General features: G+C 41.7%; 1 protein-coding gene across 3 annotated transcripts in view; it reads right to left on the reverse strand.

Moving 5' to 3' along the window:
• Window positions 1–21,965, reverse strand: part of ERMARD (ER membrane associated RNA degradation) — a 1,319,361-nt gene that overhangs the window by 929,122 nt on the left and 368,274 nt on the right. The gene's annotated exons all lie outside the window — the stretch shown is intronic.

The raw sequence follows: 21,965 nt of genomic DNA on the forward strand, positions 1-21,965 counted from the left end.
AATATTACTGCTGGGATACTTGCAGAGTGACATAATTTCTTGTCATCTGACTTCAGTTCCCAGGCTCACAACCACTGATTTTAGCATCTACCTGCAAACATACACAGACCTTAGATCTTTTGGCAAATGGTGGAAGTCATAAAATAATTTACATTCCTCCACATTGAAAGGCAATACAAAAAAACTTCTCTAGTACAGACATTCTGTCTCCTGTTGACTGAAACTGAAAGATAGCATCCTTTATTATGTGGTTATAAAGTAATTTACGTTTTCAGCTATTCTTCCAAAGTTAACTTCTTGTGTTTCAATTCCCATTGTTAAAATATATACATCTAAACAGTTACAATACTGTATATACATTTCTGCTCAGTACTTTACAAAATATATCTTCAGCACATATCTGTACAGTATGACCTATAGTTCTAATACATTTGCAACACAGGCATATGAATCATGTTGATATTCACAAATGACACACAACCACTTACAAAATTCCAGATAGCTGGGATGGCAGTATCTCCTTCTGTCACACTTCTAAATAAATCATATTAATATTCACAAATGACATACAATTATTTACAAAATTCCAGATAGCTGGGCTGGCAGTATCTCCATTTGTTACACATGTAACTTTTGTGTGTGTGTCTGTATGCCTTCCAGGTGAAATTGGTGTGTGAGTGTCTGCTAGAACACAGCCAAGCTCTGCACTAGTGCTACATCTTGGTATGTCAGACAGGTATGAGCTGTGCATGGTAGAAGTGGCAGTTCATCCTGTCATACGTGACCATGAGAACTGGCTCTTCCAGGAGTTGCACTGGCACGTCCACACCCATGGTCAGATGCACTGCTGCTACCTAAAAGTGACTGATGCCTGCTTGATGAGCTCTCCTCATAAGCACTCCCAGGACCACAACTCCATGGTCTACCACGTCTGGGTGTGGACACTTCAACCACTGATGGAGCAGTGAAGGTAGTGCCACTATGGAAGCGTGATCAGGCATGGCCACATCTGCTAACATCAGATGATGTGGCTGACCTATGCACATGTGAATGCCATCTCCCTCCTAGCAGACATTCCATCAGATACTGCCCATTCCAACATGTCGTTCATCCAATCTATTGAATCAGCAACATGGTGGAGACAGTCACTAATGTCAGCCTGTGCCATATCTACAACCTTAAGCAGTTCTATGGAGGACCTATTGCAAAGTGCCTGTGCCTCCATGACGGCCCTAAACATACAATAAGTGGCATGGGAAGACACACGTGGAGCAGGTGGAGGATGGAGTGTAGGTCTCCTCCGAGCACCCTAACAACCTTCCTGCGTGGCACCTCACCCACACTTTGGCTACAGCCAGAGTCAACAGGCACTGAAACCATATTAATCATATTACACTGATCGAGTGTCTCACCCTCCACCTGTCCAACATCTGAGGGCTCATTGGAATGGATTGGCGTAGGCCTACTGGGCCATCTCTGATGGAATTACAGGGGGTGATAGAATGTCAACCTCAGTGTCAGATTCAAGCTCTGCACCCCCTGACTGTGCCTGTGTTTGGCCACCATCATCATTAGAGCCTGCTGATACTCTGACATCAAATGCCAAGAGTTCTACACTTCCAATGTCAGGATCACCTGAGATAATAAGCAACAAACACAGAAAGAAATTAATACCTACACTACTACAGTCCAATATATGCTAACGAACTAACAGTGGTGCCACTATTACAAACAGTACAGCAATACACACAACAGTCCCGAATCCCACATCATACATATGGATAAAATAAGTATTTCTTTGAACTGCTAATCAGAAATGACATAAAAATGTTTGGCCTATCATGCGCAGATGATTTTAGAGTTCCTCTGGAGGATGGTCCTGGAAGAAGATAAGCAAAAGGTAAGGGCACCATTATCACAATTAACGGATGCACAGGGAGTTAAAACTTTTTGCCCTTTATATGTCCAATAACTATACTTTTAACAAAAACTTGGTTGACACGTCCTCCTCAAGCCCATGTGTAATCAACCAGAATGTGTTGTTAACTGTATCAATCTACAACTATCCCTCCCCCAAAAACAAAATTATGTTAAATAGAAGTTAAGTACTGCTGTCAATATTTTATTATTCAAGACGTATTTAATAACTGAGATGGGTAAGCCTACTTGGAAACTCCTCCTGGACATACTTATCCTCCCTTAAACAGCAGCATTAACATTAATCACATGCTGTTATGCACTTTCCACTGAGATATCTGGTTCCCTGACAGTGGATAGGAATTCTTCATTTGGTGTTAGTGGTGGCTCTGTAGCAGGCCCCCCCCCATGGTATCCATCCGTCCACGGTCCACTGCAGCTGCTCTCCACCTGGCCGATGAAATCATGTCAGCGGCCCTATCAAGCACTTGATTATATGTCCTGCTCTGGCCACCTATGGTGCTTATATAAGCCACTATCTGTTGCCAAATCTACATTCTTCCAAACATAGCCCCACTTCCTCTCTCAAGCAGAAAGACACCAGGTCATCTAAATGCTTCAACAATTACTTCATTCTCAGGGTCACTGAAGGGATGCTTGCGAGGAATGGAATGCCTGAGTGCCACAGTCCTAGGTGACACACAACACAAAAGAGGCATAATACACATAAGTATCACATAAATAAAAGTCCTGCTGATATATAATACATAAAAAGGAGTTTTTTTCAATACTGCCTACTGGAGAAACAAAAACAGTCAAGCTATTCAAATATTAAAAAAAATTATGTGGTTGTTAACATATTGCAGTCACACAAAAAGTAAAGTAACAATAACAAAGCAAACCTCTGTGCAAACAATTTTGTCTGTGTCAACACAGAAATAGAACTTGGCTCCCCCACCACTAAAACAACATGTAAATGGCACATTTTGCTAACAAACCATCAGTGAACCTCTAAAAGTGCTATAAAATAAACTGTCCCAAATCATGTGTACTCATTTACCACAGAACATTCAATTTTATGCAATTACCAGTCACCTCTATCTGTGGCCAGCACTCCCCTAGAGATGACTATAGATCATCCTAGAAGGTTAACACCCCTGTACAACTGACAATACAAAAGATTTATATTTCACTGAAATAACAACAGAAGAGTGTAGAGAGAAAAAACAGGTGTAACATTAGCACTTGTGATGAAAGTTAATAAGGCTGTGCAGCTGAAAAAGTAAAATGCCCTGACAAAAATGCCTATGACATCAGTGCACTTCTAAGAAGTGCATGCAGATAAAAATAGCATTTGCTAATGCATATGTATGTGTGTGAGTGTGTATGAGTAAATATATATTATATGTATATGTATATATATATATATATTTATTTATATTTATTTTTTTTTTAGTGACATGCAATCATATCCAGTACATAACTGAAAAATGCAATCATACCTTACCTAGAGCAGTAGTCCTGTGTGCAGATAAATGCAAAGTAATAGCAATCTTCTTCTGTGTTATCCACATAAACAAGTATCCTCACCTCCAGGTTCCCTAGCTACACAGTTCCCTTTTAATAGTGCAGCTTTTGGACTGTGAGCATGGTGAAGATGCAAATGAGGTGTGAACACATTAGAATTCCTGAATGCCAAATTCTTGGCTCCGTGTAGCAAATGTAAACACAGCGCATGCACTCCCTCAGTCATTTTTGATAACAGATTGCAACTGTGAATGATTACTGCTAGGGAGAAGGAAAACAACAGCAATTCAAACTCCCTTTCATCCAGTGTGTATGTCAGCCAGAACTTGTAAGTGTAGAAGTAATTGTATCAAGGTTTTAAAAGTAAGTAAGCAGAAGACATTTCACAGTTTCTGTTCATTAACATCCAACCTCCCCTGCATTTTTTGACAGTTGTATATTATTGCCATTTAATATCCTCACACATTTTCAGGACAATGCTACAGGATGACTTATAGACCGCATGTCTCAGATAACTGGTTAGATAAGAATGAGCAACAAACAGAGATAAGACAGAGCTGCATTTCTGCAAGCAACAGTCATAAATGGCTGTGTGGTCACTCAGTATACTACATCTGAAATTAATACATGTACGAACAAATCAGAAGGGTACAACTGTCATATGTTTTGTTAATACTGTGGATGATGTTGCAGTTGCTTGTATTCACAATGATTTTCATTCTCTGCTGCAAAGCTGTTTCTGTGGCAAGGAGGGATAAGTCACCCTTGCTGTGTTTTGAAGGTTCGCTGGAGTGAGAGTTCAAATCCAGACCTGTGTAAAAATATTTCATTTGCACCAACATAAATTTTGTAGCGTTGTTTATTTAATAGATTACTTTTCTTCCTTTCTCATAATTGTCCTTGTTTTTTTTTAATGCCAGTATTTGCGCAGTGGATGGCTTAGTGCAAACAGGGTAAATGTAGAAACACAATAAAAGTCATGTAATGTACTTCTTTGCTAACCAATACATCACCCAAACCTGTGAATCACCTGTGTGTGTAGCACATCTGCTAAATACATTGATCCACATAGCATATACTATCTGTTAATCATGGTCCCACCTATGTTTTTTAAGGTTTCTGTTACAAAAACTTAGACACAATCCAGATTTGAGGATTATGAAGCCAGATAAGGGTGGGGGCATAGTTACAGTTAACAAGCTGAATTATGTTAATCAAACCTCTAGTATGCTGTACGATACTAACACATATATGAGTGTTTCCATCAATGAAATTAATATTACATATCATAAAAATGATTTATTCTTGGTAGTCTCCCTTTCACGTGGAGTAATTTCTCAAGAACTATTCCATTTTCTACATCATGCATACCCCACTATTCCGTCAGTCAGTTTTTAGAATTCCTAAAGTCCACAAGGATATTTTTTTCTCCCCTGCACATAATGCCAAGACACACACTTTGGCTGTTTGTGGATTGGAATTTCAAGGGGTCACTAAACAACACCCTACACATTTTGTTTCTTGGGATTTTCTTAAGAAAATTCACCCATGTTTTTTGATACTTGTGGAAGTTTTTCAACAATTGACATAGTGGATTTATTTAGCTATCTTCTTCTTCTTCTTCTTTCGGCTTTTCCCGGTTAGGGGTCGCCACAGCGGATCACCTTGTCCGCACATTGAATGGCAGTGGAGTTTTACGGTGTCGAGTTGCCAGCCCGGCGCCCAACCTTCCACAGAAGGCACACTCACACGCACACCTAGGGCCAATTTACAGTGTCCAATCCACCTACAGCATGTCTTTGGGATGTGGGAGGAAACCGGAGCACCCGGAGGAAACCCACGCGACCACAGGGAGGACATGCAGACTCCGCACAGAAGGCACCCCAGCCGAGGATCGAACCGGAGAACCTCTTGCTGTGAGGCGGCAATGCTAACCACTGCACCACTGTGGCCGCCCTAGTGGATTTATTTAGCTATATTCTCCATAAAGACGCACTGGACATTTCCACACTGCTGTTGTTGAACTCACTAACTTAAATGAGTCTTATCAACCTTTTAGCTGATGTTATGGACTTGATTTTGACTAACAATATTGTTATTTTTGAAGGTGGATTCTTTAAACAGACCAAAGGTGTCGCTATGGGGGCCAACTGTGCTCACATTTAGGCAAACTTGGTCATGTATAGTTGGGAGAAGCAATATGGGATGGCCTCTGATTACCTAAGTATTGGCACATGTATTGTCATTATTTGGATGACATTGTTATTCTTTGGAAGGACACAAACTCCATTCAGGAAGAATTTGTTACATATATTAAGATCACCACGACCTTTTTAAAATTCACTCATACATACAGTTTGGATAATGTGGACTTTTTGGATGTTACCATTTCCAAGAACTTACTTAAAGGTTGTTTTGATTCTAAAATACATAGGAAACCCTCTTTTTCAAATTATTTGGACTTTCATAGTTGCCACCCATACTTTTGCAAGAAAAATATTTTCAAGGGTCAAGTGGGACAGCAAGGATGTGTTCAGATTATAACACTTTTTTGGTGGAAGTTGACAAGATGGTGGACATGTTCTCGGATAGAAATTATCCACAAAAAGAAGTTATGTACTCACCATAATGTTCCATGTGTGTTGTTCATCTCGTCCTTTATTCTCACAGTTGGAGTCTGATCTGATCCATCGGATCACTCTCAGCCTATTTGCTAGCTGCAGGACTTTAACCAAGCTTGTGGGCCAGTACTCTTCTCATGATGCTGCTGGATAATATGTCAGATATTGTTTGTCCCCTTTACAAGCCATATAGTGATAATGTAAAACCTTTACAAGACAGTAAGTATACAAAGATGCAGCCAAAATCAGCAAGAAGGCTTAGATTATTAAGGTACTCCAAAGAATATCTTCTCACTCTACCAGATTAAGGAAGGGGGCTGGAGGGTGGGATGTGAGAATAAGGAATGAGATGGAAAACAGACATGGAACGTTATGGTGAGTACATAACTTCTTTATGTGATGTTGTCAATCTCATCCTTATTCTCTCAGTTGGAGACTGCGTCCCAAGCACCTGACTGTTGGGCGGCTCATGTGAGAACATTCCTCAGAACCATAGAACCAAAGGCCACTCTACTCCTGGAGGCCAAATCTACTTTGTAATGAGTGATGAAGGTATGCGGATTAGCCCATGTAGCTGCAGCACACATAGTATCTAGTGGCATTCTTGCTTGGAATGCTGAAGAAGTCGCTACTGATCTGGTAGTATGAGCTCTAATTGGAAATGGTATTGGTTTGTTCCTAGATTTGCATACATAGGAAATGCACTGGCATATCCATCTTGACAAGGTAACCTTTGCAACTGGACGGACTTTTTGTGTGTCTGAGTAGGATATAAACAATTGGTCAGATTTCTTGAAATCAGAAGTTCTTTGCAAATAAAATCTTAATTGTCGGTGTACATCAAGCAAATGTAAGGTATATTCTCCTTTGTTTTGATAGTTAGGAAAGAAAACTGGCAGCTCAATAGACCGATTCAAATTTGATTCTGAAATCACTTTGGGGCAAAAGGTAGAATTTGTCCATAAGGGACATTCTGTCTTTATGGAAAATGAGGTATGAAGGTTTTATAGAGAGAGAGTGCAACTCTGAGACCCTCCTTGCTGATGATATTGCTACCAGGAATAAGGCTTTCCCGGTCAAGAATTTTAAATCAGAAGTTGTTGGAAGGTTCACATGGAGTGGAAACTAAATGAGTTGTTGTTCTTCTTTCGACTTTTCCCGGTTAGGGGTCGCCACAGCGGAACTCCAGTCCGCTAATGATTGGCAGTAGATTTTTACGGTGCCGAGGTGCCAGCTCGACGCCCAACCTTCAATGAAGGCATGCCCATTCTACACATGTCTTTCAAACGCCACTCAACTGCGGGGAGGACATGCAGACTCCACACAGAAGGCGCTCCAGCCAAGAATCGAATGGGAGAACCTCTTGCTGTGAGGCAACAATGCTACCACTGCACCACCACGGCTTGGAGTGGAAACTAAATGAGTAAGAACCAAATTAAGGTCCCAAGGAGAAGTAGGGTTCTTGTATGGGGGTCTTAAGAATAATGCACCCCTCAAAAAGGCTTAGCAAAGTCTGTGTGACATAATGGGGGAGTCATTTCAGCCTATATTATAATTTGAAATTGCAGCTAAAGAAACTGATAGTGGAAGAAGCTGCACCCTTATGGAACAGTTCTGTAAGAAACTCCAAGATGGCACTGATTGGAGCAGAAAAAGGGTTCTAACTGTTGACTTTCAGCCCAAACAGCGAATCTTTTCCACTGGCTGGTGTAATGTTTTTGTGTGGAGGATTTGTGAGAAGATAGTAACATTTTCTTCACTGGAGAAGACAAAAGGGGAAACCTGACAATTAAGGGAACTGGAGCAGCCAAGCTGTCAATTTGAGGTTCTGGAGGTTCGGGTGAACCATTCCTGATGGGTGTGTCAACAGGTCTAGAGTTGGATCCAGAATCCAAGGTTCTTCCAGAAGATGAGGCCCAAGGCAGGGAAGCCAATGAGGAGCAATGAGGATCATGGTGGTCTCCAATGAGTTTGCCTTCTGTAACAATTTGGGAATCAAGGGTTTAGGAGGGAAAGGCATACAGAAGTCCCGGAGACCAATCGTGAACAAGTGCATCCCTCAATGACTCCCCCCTCTGGAGGGATCAGGACAAAATAGTTGCTGCATTTGGCATTGGTTGGGGAGGCAAAGAGATCAAAGCAAGTCTGGCCCCACTTTTAGAAAACAGTCTCCGCTATTTTCTGATTGAGGGACAACTCGTGTGGCCAATGAATGGCTCTGCTCAATCTGTCTGCAATCACGTTGGATTTCCCTGGGATGTGGGTCACAGCTAGAAAGATGTTGGAGTTCATCGCACATTGCCAAACAATTAATGCTTCTTGACATAGGGGATAAGATCTGGTTTCTCCTTGCTTGTTTATGTACCACACTACAGACATGTTGTCCAACTGAAATGCAATTGTTCCTAAAAGAAGAGAGTCCTGAAATGCTTGCAACGCTTGAAGCACAGCTGTCATTTCTAGGACATTTATGTGCAGATGAGCCTCGTGATGTTGCCAGATACCTTGGAATGTCTTTTCTAGATTAATACCCCCCCCCCCCAATCTGGTAAGCGTCCATGGTCACTGTCGCTGCTGGTTGGGATGGAAAGAATGGTCATCCCTGACAGACTAGAGGAGAATGGATCCACCATTGGAGGTCTCTTTTGCATGTGTTTGTAATCAGAATCTTGTGAGACATCAGAAGTTCCAGAAAAGACTACTGAGTTGATAGTAGCCATTGTAATATTCTCATGTGTAGGCGTGCAAGGGGGACAATGATTAGTGAAGCTGCCAGCTTCCCTAATACTTGTAGAACTTGTTTCGCTGTTGGGCTGGATTTTTGGATTAGACTCCGAACGTGGTAGCAAAGATCTTGCACTCTTTCTTGAGGAAGTTTTGCAATCAAAGAAGTGGTGTCTAATTCTGCTCCAATGGAGCTTAAGCTTTGAGCTGGTTCTAGAACAGATTTTTCGAAGTTTATTGTAAAGCCTAGGGAGGCACAAGTTTGAATACTGTAGTCTTTGCCTTGTAGCAGTAGATGCCTGGTTGGGGAAGTGATGAGCCAGTTGTCTAGATAGGGAAACACTCTGAATCCTCGGTGCCTCAGGTGAGCCGCTATCACTGCCACACATTTGGAGAACACCCTGGGGGCTGTGGGTAAGACCAAATGGCAGGACTTGGAACTGATAAAATGGCTCCTAGCCAAAAGCGCAAGTACCTTCTTGACCGTCTTTCCATTAATATGTGGTAGTATGCATCTTGGAGGTCTATAGAACACATCCAACTGTCTTTTTCCAGAAATGGAAGTATTGACTGCAGTATTACCATCCAGAACTTTCTCTTTTTTACAGATTTGTTTAAATTGTTGAGATCCAAAATGGGTCTCCAGTCCCCTGTTTTCTTTGCAACTAAAAAGAATCTTGAGTAAGGTCCGGATCCTCTCTGGCCTGTGGGGACTTCTTGAATTACTCTTTTGCTTAGCGGCTTTTGAATCTCTAATGTTGCTTGTTCCTGCTGACTGGGTAGAACATCTGGAACTGATTTTTTGACAAGGGCAGGGAAAGAGAAGGGAATTATATAACCTCTAGAAATTATATCCAGCACACATTTGTCTGTGGTTATGTTTTGCCAGGTTGCTAGGTACAAGGACAAACGGCCCCCGACTGCCTCCAGAGGTGGACAATTGCGTACTCCTTCAAGAGTGCTGAAACGGTCTGCTAAAGAAAGTATCTCTGGAGACCTGATTTTGCGGAACTCTTCTGTCATGACGGCGGCATCTTCCGTTATTGTTCCCCCTCTGCCTCGGGAGAACTTTCACCTTGTGTGTCTTGGTAAGATCTTTGTGGTCTCCTGAACCACATCTTTCCACTTCCTCTCTGTCCTTTGGGGAAGGGTCTAGTAGGAGCAGAAAAACATACTCCAATGGCAGATAAAGTCTTGCCCTCCTTTTCACACCTGGTGAGCATCTCTTTTACTTTAGGCCCAAACAGGGATGAGCTGTCAAATGGGGCATTAACAAAAGAAGATCCGAAAGGTGCCACAAAGTTGCACAGGCGTATCCACGCTTGCCTCCTGATAGAGATGTCTGAACCCACAGCCCTACTTGCTCCATCTGCAGCATATGATATAATCCTGCATTGAGGGTGGTTAGCTGTGCACTGACTTTCTCGTTGACCGCATCAGCAACTGCTCCTTGGACAGAATCTGACAGCTGCTTGATGAGATCTCTCTGCAATCTGGTAAAGTGGCTAAGGTAATTCAGTGATCGAAGAGAAAAAGTCGCTGAAGAGAACACACACTTTCCATATCTATCCATCATCCTAGAATCCTTATTAGGAGTCGGATAGAAGAACTAGTCTCAGAAAGTTCTTTCTTAGTGGCAGTTGCCGCAACCATGGCATCCACTACTACACCCTTTGTCCAAAAAGACTTGTCCTTTGGGGCAGTGATATACTTATCTGGCATCTGAGGAATGGGCTCTATGACATCCGGGGTCTGCCACGCCTTCCGAGAAAGCAGGTCTATAAACTCATCGGCAGGCAGAGTCACCCAAGAGGTTGAAGGGTGAGATCCAAAGGCCTTCAGGTAGACTGACTCTTCGACAGAAGGAAAGGAGGGCTGCCAATCACCTCTGTTTCAGAATTTCCATGATCTCTCCAAATGAGACCTCCTCAGTGGATGACCGTGGGGATCCTTCTGTGTCATCCAAGTCTGTGTCTGAAGTGACAGACTCCTCAGGCGAGTCCAGGTGTTGCCTCTTGCAGGTTCTCTTCCAAGGGATTTCTTCAGAGGGGTATTCTGGAGAAATTTCAGAAGAGGTGGGGACCACCCTGGGGGTTTCATGAGGCCTGGGATCTCTACGAACATGTGGAAGTGGGTGATGAGACTGAGACACCTGTGGAGGGGAAAGAAGTTCTGAAGTAGCTTGTGCAGTTGACTATGAAGAAGTCATAACTCTCTCCATAGTCACAAAAGCAGTCTGGCTCGGTTCCGAAGAACATCCATGAACCAACAAAAGAGTTGTCAGAACTGAAGGAGCCTTCGCAGCACAGGACAGCCGCTCCGAGGCAGAAGTAGGATCTGAACTCATCCGTGCCAATGCCCCGAGAGACAGAGTCGGATCCAGGAAGACCTGAATCTGCTCCAAGAGTGTCAGATCCTAGAGATCTCTTGATCCGAAGAAGTGGAGACACTCAGAGCCGACGTCAGATCTGAAGAAACAGAAGCTCTCGGAGCAGATACCGACACAAGCTGGATTTCAGAAATCTTTTGCTCCGAAGTGGATGATCGGATCGGAGGAGGAATTTGGGCTCAGATCCAAGATGAGCTTGGCCAAGGCAGGCATCTTCAACAGCCTCTGCACCACACTATCCTCATCATCATCATCATCATCATCATCATCAGAAAGGGATATGGTAGAGTGGGAGGAGAGACTCAGGGACCTTGATGTAGCTAAAATAGTAGAAGGTGGTTTGGAGGTAACAGATTTCACTGATAAAGCTTTTGTAAGTTTTCTTTGAACTGTCTGATCCAACTCAGATCTGATTAAAGTTGTTACTAGCAGAGGTTACTTTTGGAGCCAACAATTTAGGTTTTTTTTGACGGCTCCGATGATTTCTCGGAAGAAGGCCTGTTTGGTGATTTGTCTGCAGAAGAAATGGCTTCTGAAAAAGGAGATAGAAGAAGACCTTTAGAAATCAGTTTATTTTTTCATTCTAGCAATGCCCGCTGGTTAAATCCATGGCAGATAGAACAGTCTTCCTGAAGGTGAAGTGGTCCAAGACAGTAAAGGCAAAGTGAGTGAGAGTCACTCATCGGCAACTTTTTATCACATTTAGAGCACTTTTTAAAGCCAAGTGGCTTATGCTCGCTCTGAGACATACAGGAGGCGTAAATATCACTCAACAACAGACACTAAAAACCACATGTAATATATCTAAATAAGAAACACTGCTTAATTATGAAGACAACAAGCACGCCAGGAAATAAGAATTTTTTTTTTTTTAACCACGAAAACTAGTGTTCAAGCAAGTGAAAAACAAGCCCTCTAAATAAAATGGGCAACAACACACCAATAACAGCACACGAATAAAGGATTTAAAGATAGCCCTCTGAACTTAACTAGGGCAAAAGGAGGGAAGGGATGAGAATGTGCCTCTACCTTAAATGGGACGAAGGCCTTCTAACTTAAATAGACCTCTAGAAGACAGGAAACAACAAGAAAGATGCCTACATTATAAAGAAGAGGAACAATATCAAAAACGGAAAAATGCTACAGAAAAGCTTTGATTTCTTTTTTAAGACAAAAAGATAAATTCACTTAGCCCAGAGCTGATCAATGTCCTCCACGCAGCACAGCAAACAAGATCTGAGGTATTGTTCAGCTGTATCATGGGAAGGGCACTGGCCCATGAGCTTGGTTAAAGTCTTCCAGCTAGCAAATAGGCTGAGACTGATCCGATGGATCGGATCAAACCCCAACTGTGAGAATAAGGACAAGATTGACAACATCACATTCATTATTAAACAACATCAAGTCATCTGTTGTTAAAGATTGGGGTATTGGATATAAACCCCTTTTGGGTGCCGAACAACCAATAGTTGAAGTAATGGGTGTACAAAACCAACATAATATTGTCAACTTCAAACATTCTTTGGTGTTGACTTTTCACAACTGTTCGAACAAAATCAAGGACAAAGTATTCAATAATGGGAATATACTGAAAGTCAATGATGTCATTTTTAAAACATTAGGTGGTAAACCTAATTTTGTTTATAAAACAGCTAAAAATGGTAAACATCTACTAGAACACCCTTTAAGTGTTAGAAATAGTAAAAATTAAGGTACTGGCAAATATGGGAGGTGTAAGCAATGCCCCTATATCCTGGAACATACAGTTATTAGCTTTAGATATTTTCTCCACAAGTTATACTTAACATCAAGAAACTCTGCCACCAAGAAGGTGATTTATATAGCAATATGTAATGTATGCTCTAAATTTCACATAGGGAAGACAGAAAGGCAATTTAGGAAAAAAAATATATAAACACACATAAGGGATTTTAATGAGTAAAATGCCCTGTACAAACACAACTCAGTCTATAAAAACTCTAAATTTATGTCTGGAATCTTAGAAGTAGTACCTTTTGATATAACAGGTGGCTCTTGGGAGGTAAAGTTGGAGCATATGGAGTTAATCCGGCAATTGAAGCTAAGTGCAACCTATGGTCTGGGACATATTAAAACTGAGGGCTAATGTTATTTAAAAGTTGTTTAAAAGTATTTAAATTGTTTGAAAAGGATATGTTAACTAATGTTTATAAGTTTTTTTATCATCACTGTGCTATTTTATATGTTTCAATAATGGTTTGGTATTGCTATATTTACTGCATTATACCATGTTTTCTAACTAACTGAATTAATTTGTGTTATATGATTGGATGAAATGTGACATGTGGTGCTATTTGAAGAGATATTTAAATTGATTTAATTATAATTCAAATGGTTCTGATGAAGTCCCATGCTGTTTTAGGGATGAAAAAGCTCAGCCTTTTACTTATGCTTTGGTATTCAATAAACAGAATTTTTTTAGTATTTCAGTTCTTTTTCTTTGGAGGTACACCTAAAACGACTGTGAAAGATTTGTGAGCCGACACTTTTACATGAGCCTTGCTTTTATTTCTTTTGTTGTTCTGGTTTTATTTTGGAGGATGCATGGACACACGTTAACCCTATTTTGTATTTAAAAGTAACATTACCTTCAGATATATTTTTCATCCATATTCTGATGTGAAGTGAAAGTCTCCTATAAATACAAATACAGGCTTTTCCCCTTTATGTGGAGCAAGTTTAAGTATGTTTGTACAGTGCAATATTAACATTTTTCTTTTTAATGTCATATATGTCTTCATAAATCTCATGGGCCTCTCAGCTGTTCCTATGTATCAAGTGTTGCAGGATAATAAGGTTGCCAGTTACATTACACCCTTTGTTTCCCAACTAATTGACCCTCACACAACCAACTGGTCTGTTGTAACCAGTGACTATAATATTTGGTGAATTATACATATATTTACAAAATTATCTCACATACTTACCCATCTGTTGTGTCATGTGCGGTTGATGAGAGAAAGGTACAGAGACATAATAATACCATTTTCATTGGATGCCAACATTCTAGTAAGAACATAACTGACACATTTGATCTGGTCTTGTCCAGTCACTGGAAACTGCTGGACAGAATCCCCTGAAGACCTTGGGTAGCATTAGACAGTAAGCCTTTTATAATGGCTGGCTCCAAAGGAACCTCAAGGTCTAGACAGCATATTTAAGCTATAATGCTTACCAAGTGCATGCAAGGTTGACCAATTAACAGCAGCCATAATCCCTTTAAGGGGCAAATTTCCAAGAAGGGTCACAGACATAGCCTGAGCCCTGAAAGAATGAGCTTTTGGTCTAGTGGTCAAGGGTTTGTTATATAAAGAATAATAGTAAATGATACAATTTGACATCTACTTGGAAAGGGTAACCTCAGCTACTTTCTGACCCTTCTTGGCATTAGAAAAGGAAACAAATAATTGCTTTTTTTCCCACTTTCTGAAATTTAAGAAAGTTCAGTTACAGATTTGCTGTTCTGAACTGTTTGTAAGTTTCTTGGAGGCCAGAGCTTCCTTGGGCTAAAGGGAAGTCTCTGTGCTCACCAGTGGCAGTGGTTAACACTGAGCAGCCTGCCTGTCCCTGTAGGAGTGGTTACTGCCTAAAAGCTGTAGTTTTATTGGCCATTGTGGGTCAATTCCAAACTCCTTGATCTCTCACTCTTAAAACCCTGCTGCCTCATGGTTTTGGCGTCTTTCCAGGCTTGTTAGTTGTTGCTGAAGCACCTACCAAGGGGAGAAAACGCTGAGAGAAGAAAGGAGCCACTTTTGAAATTTTAAGTATTTTCTTCTGATTTTTTGTTTAGAATTACTGCTTTGCTGCCTACTTTTCGGCGTTTTCCGGCTTGCTAAAGTTTATATCTGTATTAGAAACAGTATTTAGAACACATCTAGAGCCTATTTACTGCATTTCCTGTGTTGCACTTAATTTAAAATCTTTTTTTCTCTTAAAATTGCATTTTACCTGACTTTGGCCTAGCACTCAAGTGTGGGGTCATTTATTGCACTGTTGTGAATATTTTGCTACTTGTGTATCTCTGCTACCTTTAAACTAAAACAAAAAAAGAAAAAACAAAAAATCTTGCTTTTTTCCCACCTTCTGAAATTTAAGAAAGTTCAGTTACAGATTTTCTGTTCTGAACTGTTTGTAAGTTTCTTGGAGGCCAGTGCTTGCTTGGGCTAAAAGGAACTCTCTGTGTTCACCAGTGGCAGTGGTTAACACTGAGCAGCCTGCCTGTCCCTGTAGGAGTGGTTACTGCCTAGAAGCTGTAGTTTTATTTGCCATTTTGGGTCAATTCCAAACTCCTTGATCTCTCTCTCTTAAAACCCTGCTGCCTCGTGGTTTTGCCATCTTTCCAGGCTTGTTAGTTGTTGCTGAAGCAACTACCAAGGGGAGAAAACGCTGAGAGAAAAAAGGAGCCACTTTTGAGATTTTAAGTATTTTCGTCTGATTTTTTGTTTAGAATTACTGCTTTGCTGCCTACTTTTCAGCATTTTCCGGCTTGCTAAAGTTTATATCTGTATTAGAAACAGCATTTAGAACACATATAGAGCCTGTTTACTGCATTTCCTGTGTTGCACTTAACTTAAAATCGTTTTTTTCTCTTAAAATTGCATTTTACCTGACTTTGGCCTAGCACTCAAGTGTGGGGTCATTTATTGCACTGTTGTGAATATTTTACTACTTGTGTATCTCTGCTACCTTTAAACTAAAACAAAAAAAGAAAAAACAAAAAAATCTTGCTTTTTTCCCACTTTTTGAAATGTAAGAAAGTTCAGTTACAGATTTGCTGTTCTGAACTGTTTGTTAGTTTCTTGGAGGCCAGTGCTTGCTTGGGCTAAAGGGAAGTCTCTGTGCTCACCAGTGGCAGTGGTTAACATTGAGCAGCCTGCCTGTCCCTGTAGGAGTGGTTACTGCCTAGAAGCTGTAGTTTTATTGGCCATTTTGGGTCAATTCCAAACTCCTTGATCTCTCTGTCTTAAAACCCTGCAACTCTCTTTTTGTGTGGTCTTGCGCACAGAGCAGCTTCGGGCAGCGCCACTTAAACAGGTTTAAACTATTCCCGGCTCCACAAAGTCTGCTCTTCACTTTTTCCCTTAGAACTGCTCTAAATCTCTAATTAAGCACTCTGCTTTCATTCTAAAGCCCTGCACTTGCTCGTATAAGTAATCTCATAGGTAAACGCAAACTAAAGCACTACATCCTCTTATACTCCTTCTAAGCACTTGCTCCCTATTTGTTCTTTCTGATCAGTCAATAAATAGTTCCCTATATTATTCAGGCATGTCCAAAGGTCAGTTTCGAGTTTACTCTCCAGTCCAGCTGGTGAATCTGGGAATCTTGAGGCAATGTTACAACTGCCTTATGTATACAGACCACCCTCTCCTCCTCCCAACAAGCTCAAATATGTGTGAGAGATGCAACTATATAGCCAAACTGGAGGCTAAGCTCTCTCAACCCAGTACTGGCACAGCCTGTCAGGGGGAGAAGGTAACCACACACACCACAAATCCAGTGTCACATAGACCTATCTCATCTGCAAACCAAACACATAAATACACAAAAACATACTCGGAGGCTCTAAATAAAAATCTGCCTAAGCAGCAGAGACCTCCAAAGCAGACATCCAAGCAGCACCTACCACGAAACAATATCCACATAGCTCACAAAGTCAGTGTGCCACACAGCCCTTAAGGCTAAACAACACACCTGATACACTTGTAATAGGTGACTCTATTGTCAGACACACTGACGTCCCACTCACCAGGCTGAACAAGGAGAAGGTCACTGTAAGCTGCCTGTCGGGTGCCAGGATCCGCCACATAACACAAGCACTCAGGTCACTCCAAAGCAAGTACAAATATGACTCCGTCATTGTCTATGCTGGTGTGAATGACTTGAGACGTACCTCCCTGGACTACATGAAAAAAGACGTACAAGAGCTCTTTGATCATGTAGCCCAGGCCGTTATGACCCTGATCTTGAGTAGCATCTTACCCTCACCAAGAATGATGCCACAGTATAAAGACAAAATGATCAATTTTAACAATTGGCTAAAGTATTGGTGTCATTCAAAGGGGATCCAGTGTCTGTCAGCCTGGGATGACATGCTCGACAAGCCACATTGCTTCACTAGGGACAGCTTGCACCTGTCACCCCTGGGTTTTCAAATACTGGCAAAGGCTCTTGCCTCCCCCATAGTGCCTTTTTTAGGCAAGGCTCAAAAGACAAACCCACCCCCATAGACAACACAAAAAAAAAACTAAGGGCAATGCTGCTCAGCTCCAGAAGTCTAAACCTCAAGATGCACGCACTTGAGACTCTCCTCAGTATGGAGAATATCGATATCTGTGCAGTAACAGAAACCTGGTTCAAGGTTCCTGAGAGCAGCCCAGCACTAACAGGTTATACTTCATACCATGCTTTCCGGCCCCAAAACTCGGACCAAACCACAAAAGGAGGGGGAGTATCCATATTTATCAAAGATACCCACACCTCCAGGTTAGTGGCACTGCACGAAGCATCGGAGACCATCCATGTGCAACTAACAGTGGGCAAAACTGCCTTTCAGTTTGTAGCATGCTACAGACCACCCTCCCAAGCACAGGAACCTCACTTGGCTTTCCTACTGGAGAATATGAAGGTCTCTCCAAACACTATTATATTGGGTGACTTCAACTACCCAAACATCGATTGGGAAAACTACTCAAGCCCAAACACCCTCGCCCAATGGTTCCTTGAATTTATAAACTCAAATGCTATGGAACAACTGGTCACCACTCCCACAAGAGGGGAAAACATATTGGATCTGGTCATCACCAACATGGGGTCTCTATGTTCCACACCAGAGGTATACCCCTCATTGGTAAGATCAGACCATAAACAAATCTCACTGGACATCCATATTCCGTCCCCATCCCTAGCCAAGGAAACCATGGTGAAGAACTTCTCAAAAGCAAACTTCACACTTCTCAAAACTGAGGTGGAATCCTTCAAAGCCCCTGGGCCAGTGGAAAATACGGTCCAAAATGCAGAATCCTTTACAAAAGCATTCTATGGACACCTACAGGAATGCATGGAGCATGCTATCCCAAATAAAATCAAGACTCACTCCTCCAAAGGCAGGAGACCTGTCTGGTGGACCCCGGCCATAAATAAGCTATACAACAGAAGGAGAAAGCTACTACATGACAGAGCAAAATCCCAAAAAGGGAAGGCGTCACTGATCAGTACTAGCAAGAAACTACGATCCCTCATAAAATCATCTAAGGCCAGCTTCGAAAGAAAAATTGCACAAGACACTAAAGATAATCACAAGGCCTTCTTTAGTTATGTCAGAAACCTGGGAGGCAACTCCCAGATATGCTCTGAGTTAGTGCAAAATGACAAAAAATACACTGAACCCACAGACATTGCCAACATCCTGGCAGAAAGGTTCAGTGCAAACTTCTCCCCCCCCAAAAGAGCAAATGTCTATCCCAACAGAGTGTAGCCTTCCTGAGATCACAGATGCACAGGTGAGAGCTGCCCTCTCCAAAGCAAAAAACACAGCATCAATGGGACCAGTCAGTGTCCCGGGCTGCGTCTTACATGAGCTCCAAGAAGAACTAAATCCTTATATAAAGTCACTGTTCAATCTCAGCCTTACTACAGGATATGTACCCAAGGAATGGCGTACAGCAACAGTGGTCCCACTCCACAAAGGTGGTGCCACAACAGACCATGGAAACTATCGCCCTATAAACCTGACTAGCCTAGTCTGCAAAGCTATGGAGTGTATCATCATGGAAATCATAAACAAAGACATTGGGAACCTCCAGACACTGGATCCTACCCAATTCGGCTTCGTTAAGGGCAGATCTTGCCTCTTGAACCTGGCTGACTTCTTTGAAACAGTTACCAAAGCCACAGATGAAGGGAAGGTAGTCCACACAGCCTACCTGGACCTCGCAAAAGCCTTCGACACAATACCCCACTTGGGCATCATAAATAAGCTCACCAGCTTAAATATCAACCCCTATGTCACAAGATGGGTTGCAAACTGGCTCAGGGATAGAACCCACATGGTCAGAATAGCAGGTGCCATGTCAGACTCTAAACCAGTTACAAGTGGGGTCCCACAAGGCTCAGTCCTGGGACATCTCTTGTTCGGTATATATTTCTCCGAGGTACAGGCTAACACGGGTGGACTATGGCTGACCAAGTTCGCAGATGACTGCAAAATGGGTACCGTTATCGACTCTCCGGCTGACACAAGCATCCTCCAAAAGGGTCTCACAGAGACAGATAACTGGTGCTAGAGCCATGGCCTAAAGCTAAATGCCAAAAAGTGCATAGTCATCCCCTTTGGGAAAAACAAAGTGCCCACAAATTACCACATAGGTGGTAATCCATTAACTATGGAAGAAGTAATTAGGGACTTGGGGACCCAAGTAGATAGCAATCTCTCCTTTGACAATCATGTTGCCAAAGTGGTTAGAAAGACCTTCTATATAGCCCACTTTATCACGAAAGGGTTCACATCTAGATCAAGAGAGGTCATTGTGCCCCTCTACTAATCAGTTATCAGGTCCATAATTGAGTACAATGCCCCGTTTAGGATGTACCTTACCCGACACCTGCAGCAACTGGAAAGACCCCAAAAGTATCTCACCAAGAGATCAAGGGGCTCAAACAGATGCCCTATGCAGTTCGGCTAAAGAAACTCCAGCTCTACTCAATTGCGTACCGCCTACTCAGAGGCGATCTGTGTCTGACGTATAAAGCCATGTCCAACCCAGAATTAATGGACATGCTTCACCTCAGGAAATCCACATCCCTTAGAGCTACATGCTCCAGGGACTTGAACCTCAGCACAGAAATAAATAGGACATGCTGGAGGGACAGATTCATATCCCAGAGGCTCCCCTCACTCTGGAACAAAATCCCAATCCATGTTAGGCAGAGCCCCTGACTGACCCTCTTCAAGAGAAATCTTGACAAGTGGATGGGAGATCGTAAGTTTACCCCTGGGATCTCTTCTGTGTCCCTGCTTGACAGAGTTACAATAAACTAACCTTAAAAGGGCTACCTTCTGTGACCTACTATACAGAGGCACAGTCAACTAATCTAAAAGGGTGGCGAAAGCCAAACACACTCTGGCTACGCTTATAAATGCCCTAGGGCAGATAGCCTAGTATCAACCTATGAGCATTTTACCTGAAATCTTTTGTGTGAGGCAGTTAAAAATCTGAGCTGCCTATGCACAACTAAACAATGCAAGTGGTTTCCACATTTCTTAAAAGAGTTCGGAAAGAACACTGGCAAATGGATGGCCTGATTCAAATTCCTTTGAGTAGCCACTTTAGGCAAAACAAGAAGGGTTAGTTCTCAGTGTGACTCTATCCTAATGGAAAATAAGGAAAGAAAATTTGCACAACACAGCATGAGGCTCTGAGATTCACTTTGTAGAAGTAGCGGCTGCTTCAAGGATAGTCTTCCAAGACAGGAAGATTCGTCTGCAGAAATTACTGCAAAAATGAGGACTTGGGTCAATCTTCTAGAGCAAAATTGGAATCCCATGGAGAAGAAGATCAAGCCAGAAGGGGACCAGAGTAGAACCCCCCTTTCAAAAGTACTTTGTAAACCTTATGTGTAAATGACATATTTATGGTTGAATCAAAGGAACACCAGGATATATGAAGGAGTAGACATGCTGTAATGATTTTTTTAAGTTTCCATTTGCAAGATAACTGGAAAACCAGGCTAAGATCTAACTAGACTATCCCAAGGAGTTAACATTTTTTTATGGTTGAAAGAGATGACAACCAGGGCACCCTTAAGGAAAAAGAAGTATAGGCTGCAAATCTCCTGGTAAGTTTTAACTATTAGATGGCTTATTAAATTTAGGTGTGTGAGAATTATTATTACTGCCTTTTTCCAGGTTTCAGAGAATATTTGCTATGAAATGGAAAGATTAAATAGATGGCATAAAAGATTTGTTAAAAATCTGCATCTGCATACTGTTTAATGACACAGGGGAACAGACCATCACAACCTGGATTTACAAGACTAAGGAGGAAATGAACTGAGGCTTTCTATGTCGTTTAGGGTGATCTTTTTTTAACAAGAGACTGGAAGGCAATGTTATTAATTGTTATACATGCTCCAGATGTGTTGGAAAAGTCTGAGACAAATGTATTGCTGCTCAAATAGTAGTGTTACTTTATATGGAGCATCCTGTTACTTTGCCATCTTCATTCCAGAAAGTGCTGGGGTTAGTGAATTTGGTTTTGTTTTGTTGGTGCACAAGTAAGGGGCTTTTGGGTGCCTGACAGATGTTTTCCCTTGACTGTATAATCTTATACAATTGTTATGAACTAAAATTGAGTGAGTCTATTTCCGTCTTTCTCGGGATATGTACCTTTGCTGCAGTAGGAGATGCAGGTCAGCAGCCATCCAAGATAGAAATGTGGTTTGATTTAACAAGAATCTGCATGGAAAGACAATCATAGTCAGGACAGTTCTTAGCAAAGTGTACGCCTCATTAATATTAGTGATGTTATGCTATAAAGCGTTGGCCGATTTATGATGTTAATGGCATCTGTTACATTTATTTTATTATTTAAAGTTTTGTTAACCGAGTAAGTTGGCTGGTCTGAACACTCTGTTCAGCCATGACCTGAGTGCACAGGTGCACACTAAACACATAGTGCATACATAATAAGAAGTTATGTACTCACCATAACGTTCCATCTGAGTAGGTACACTTCATTTGTGCAGCA

This window comes from Protopterus annectens, chromosome 1.part0, assembly GCF_019279795.1.
Source record: "Protopterus annectens isolate FY-2018-M chromosome 1.part0, PAN1.0, whole genome shotgun sequence".
NCBI lineage: Eukaryota > Metazoa > Chordata > Ceratodontiformes > Protopteridae > Protopterus > Protopterus annectens.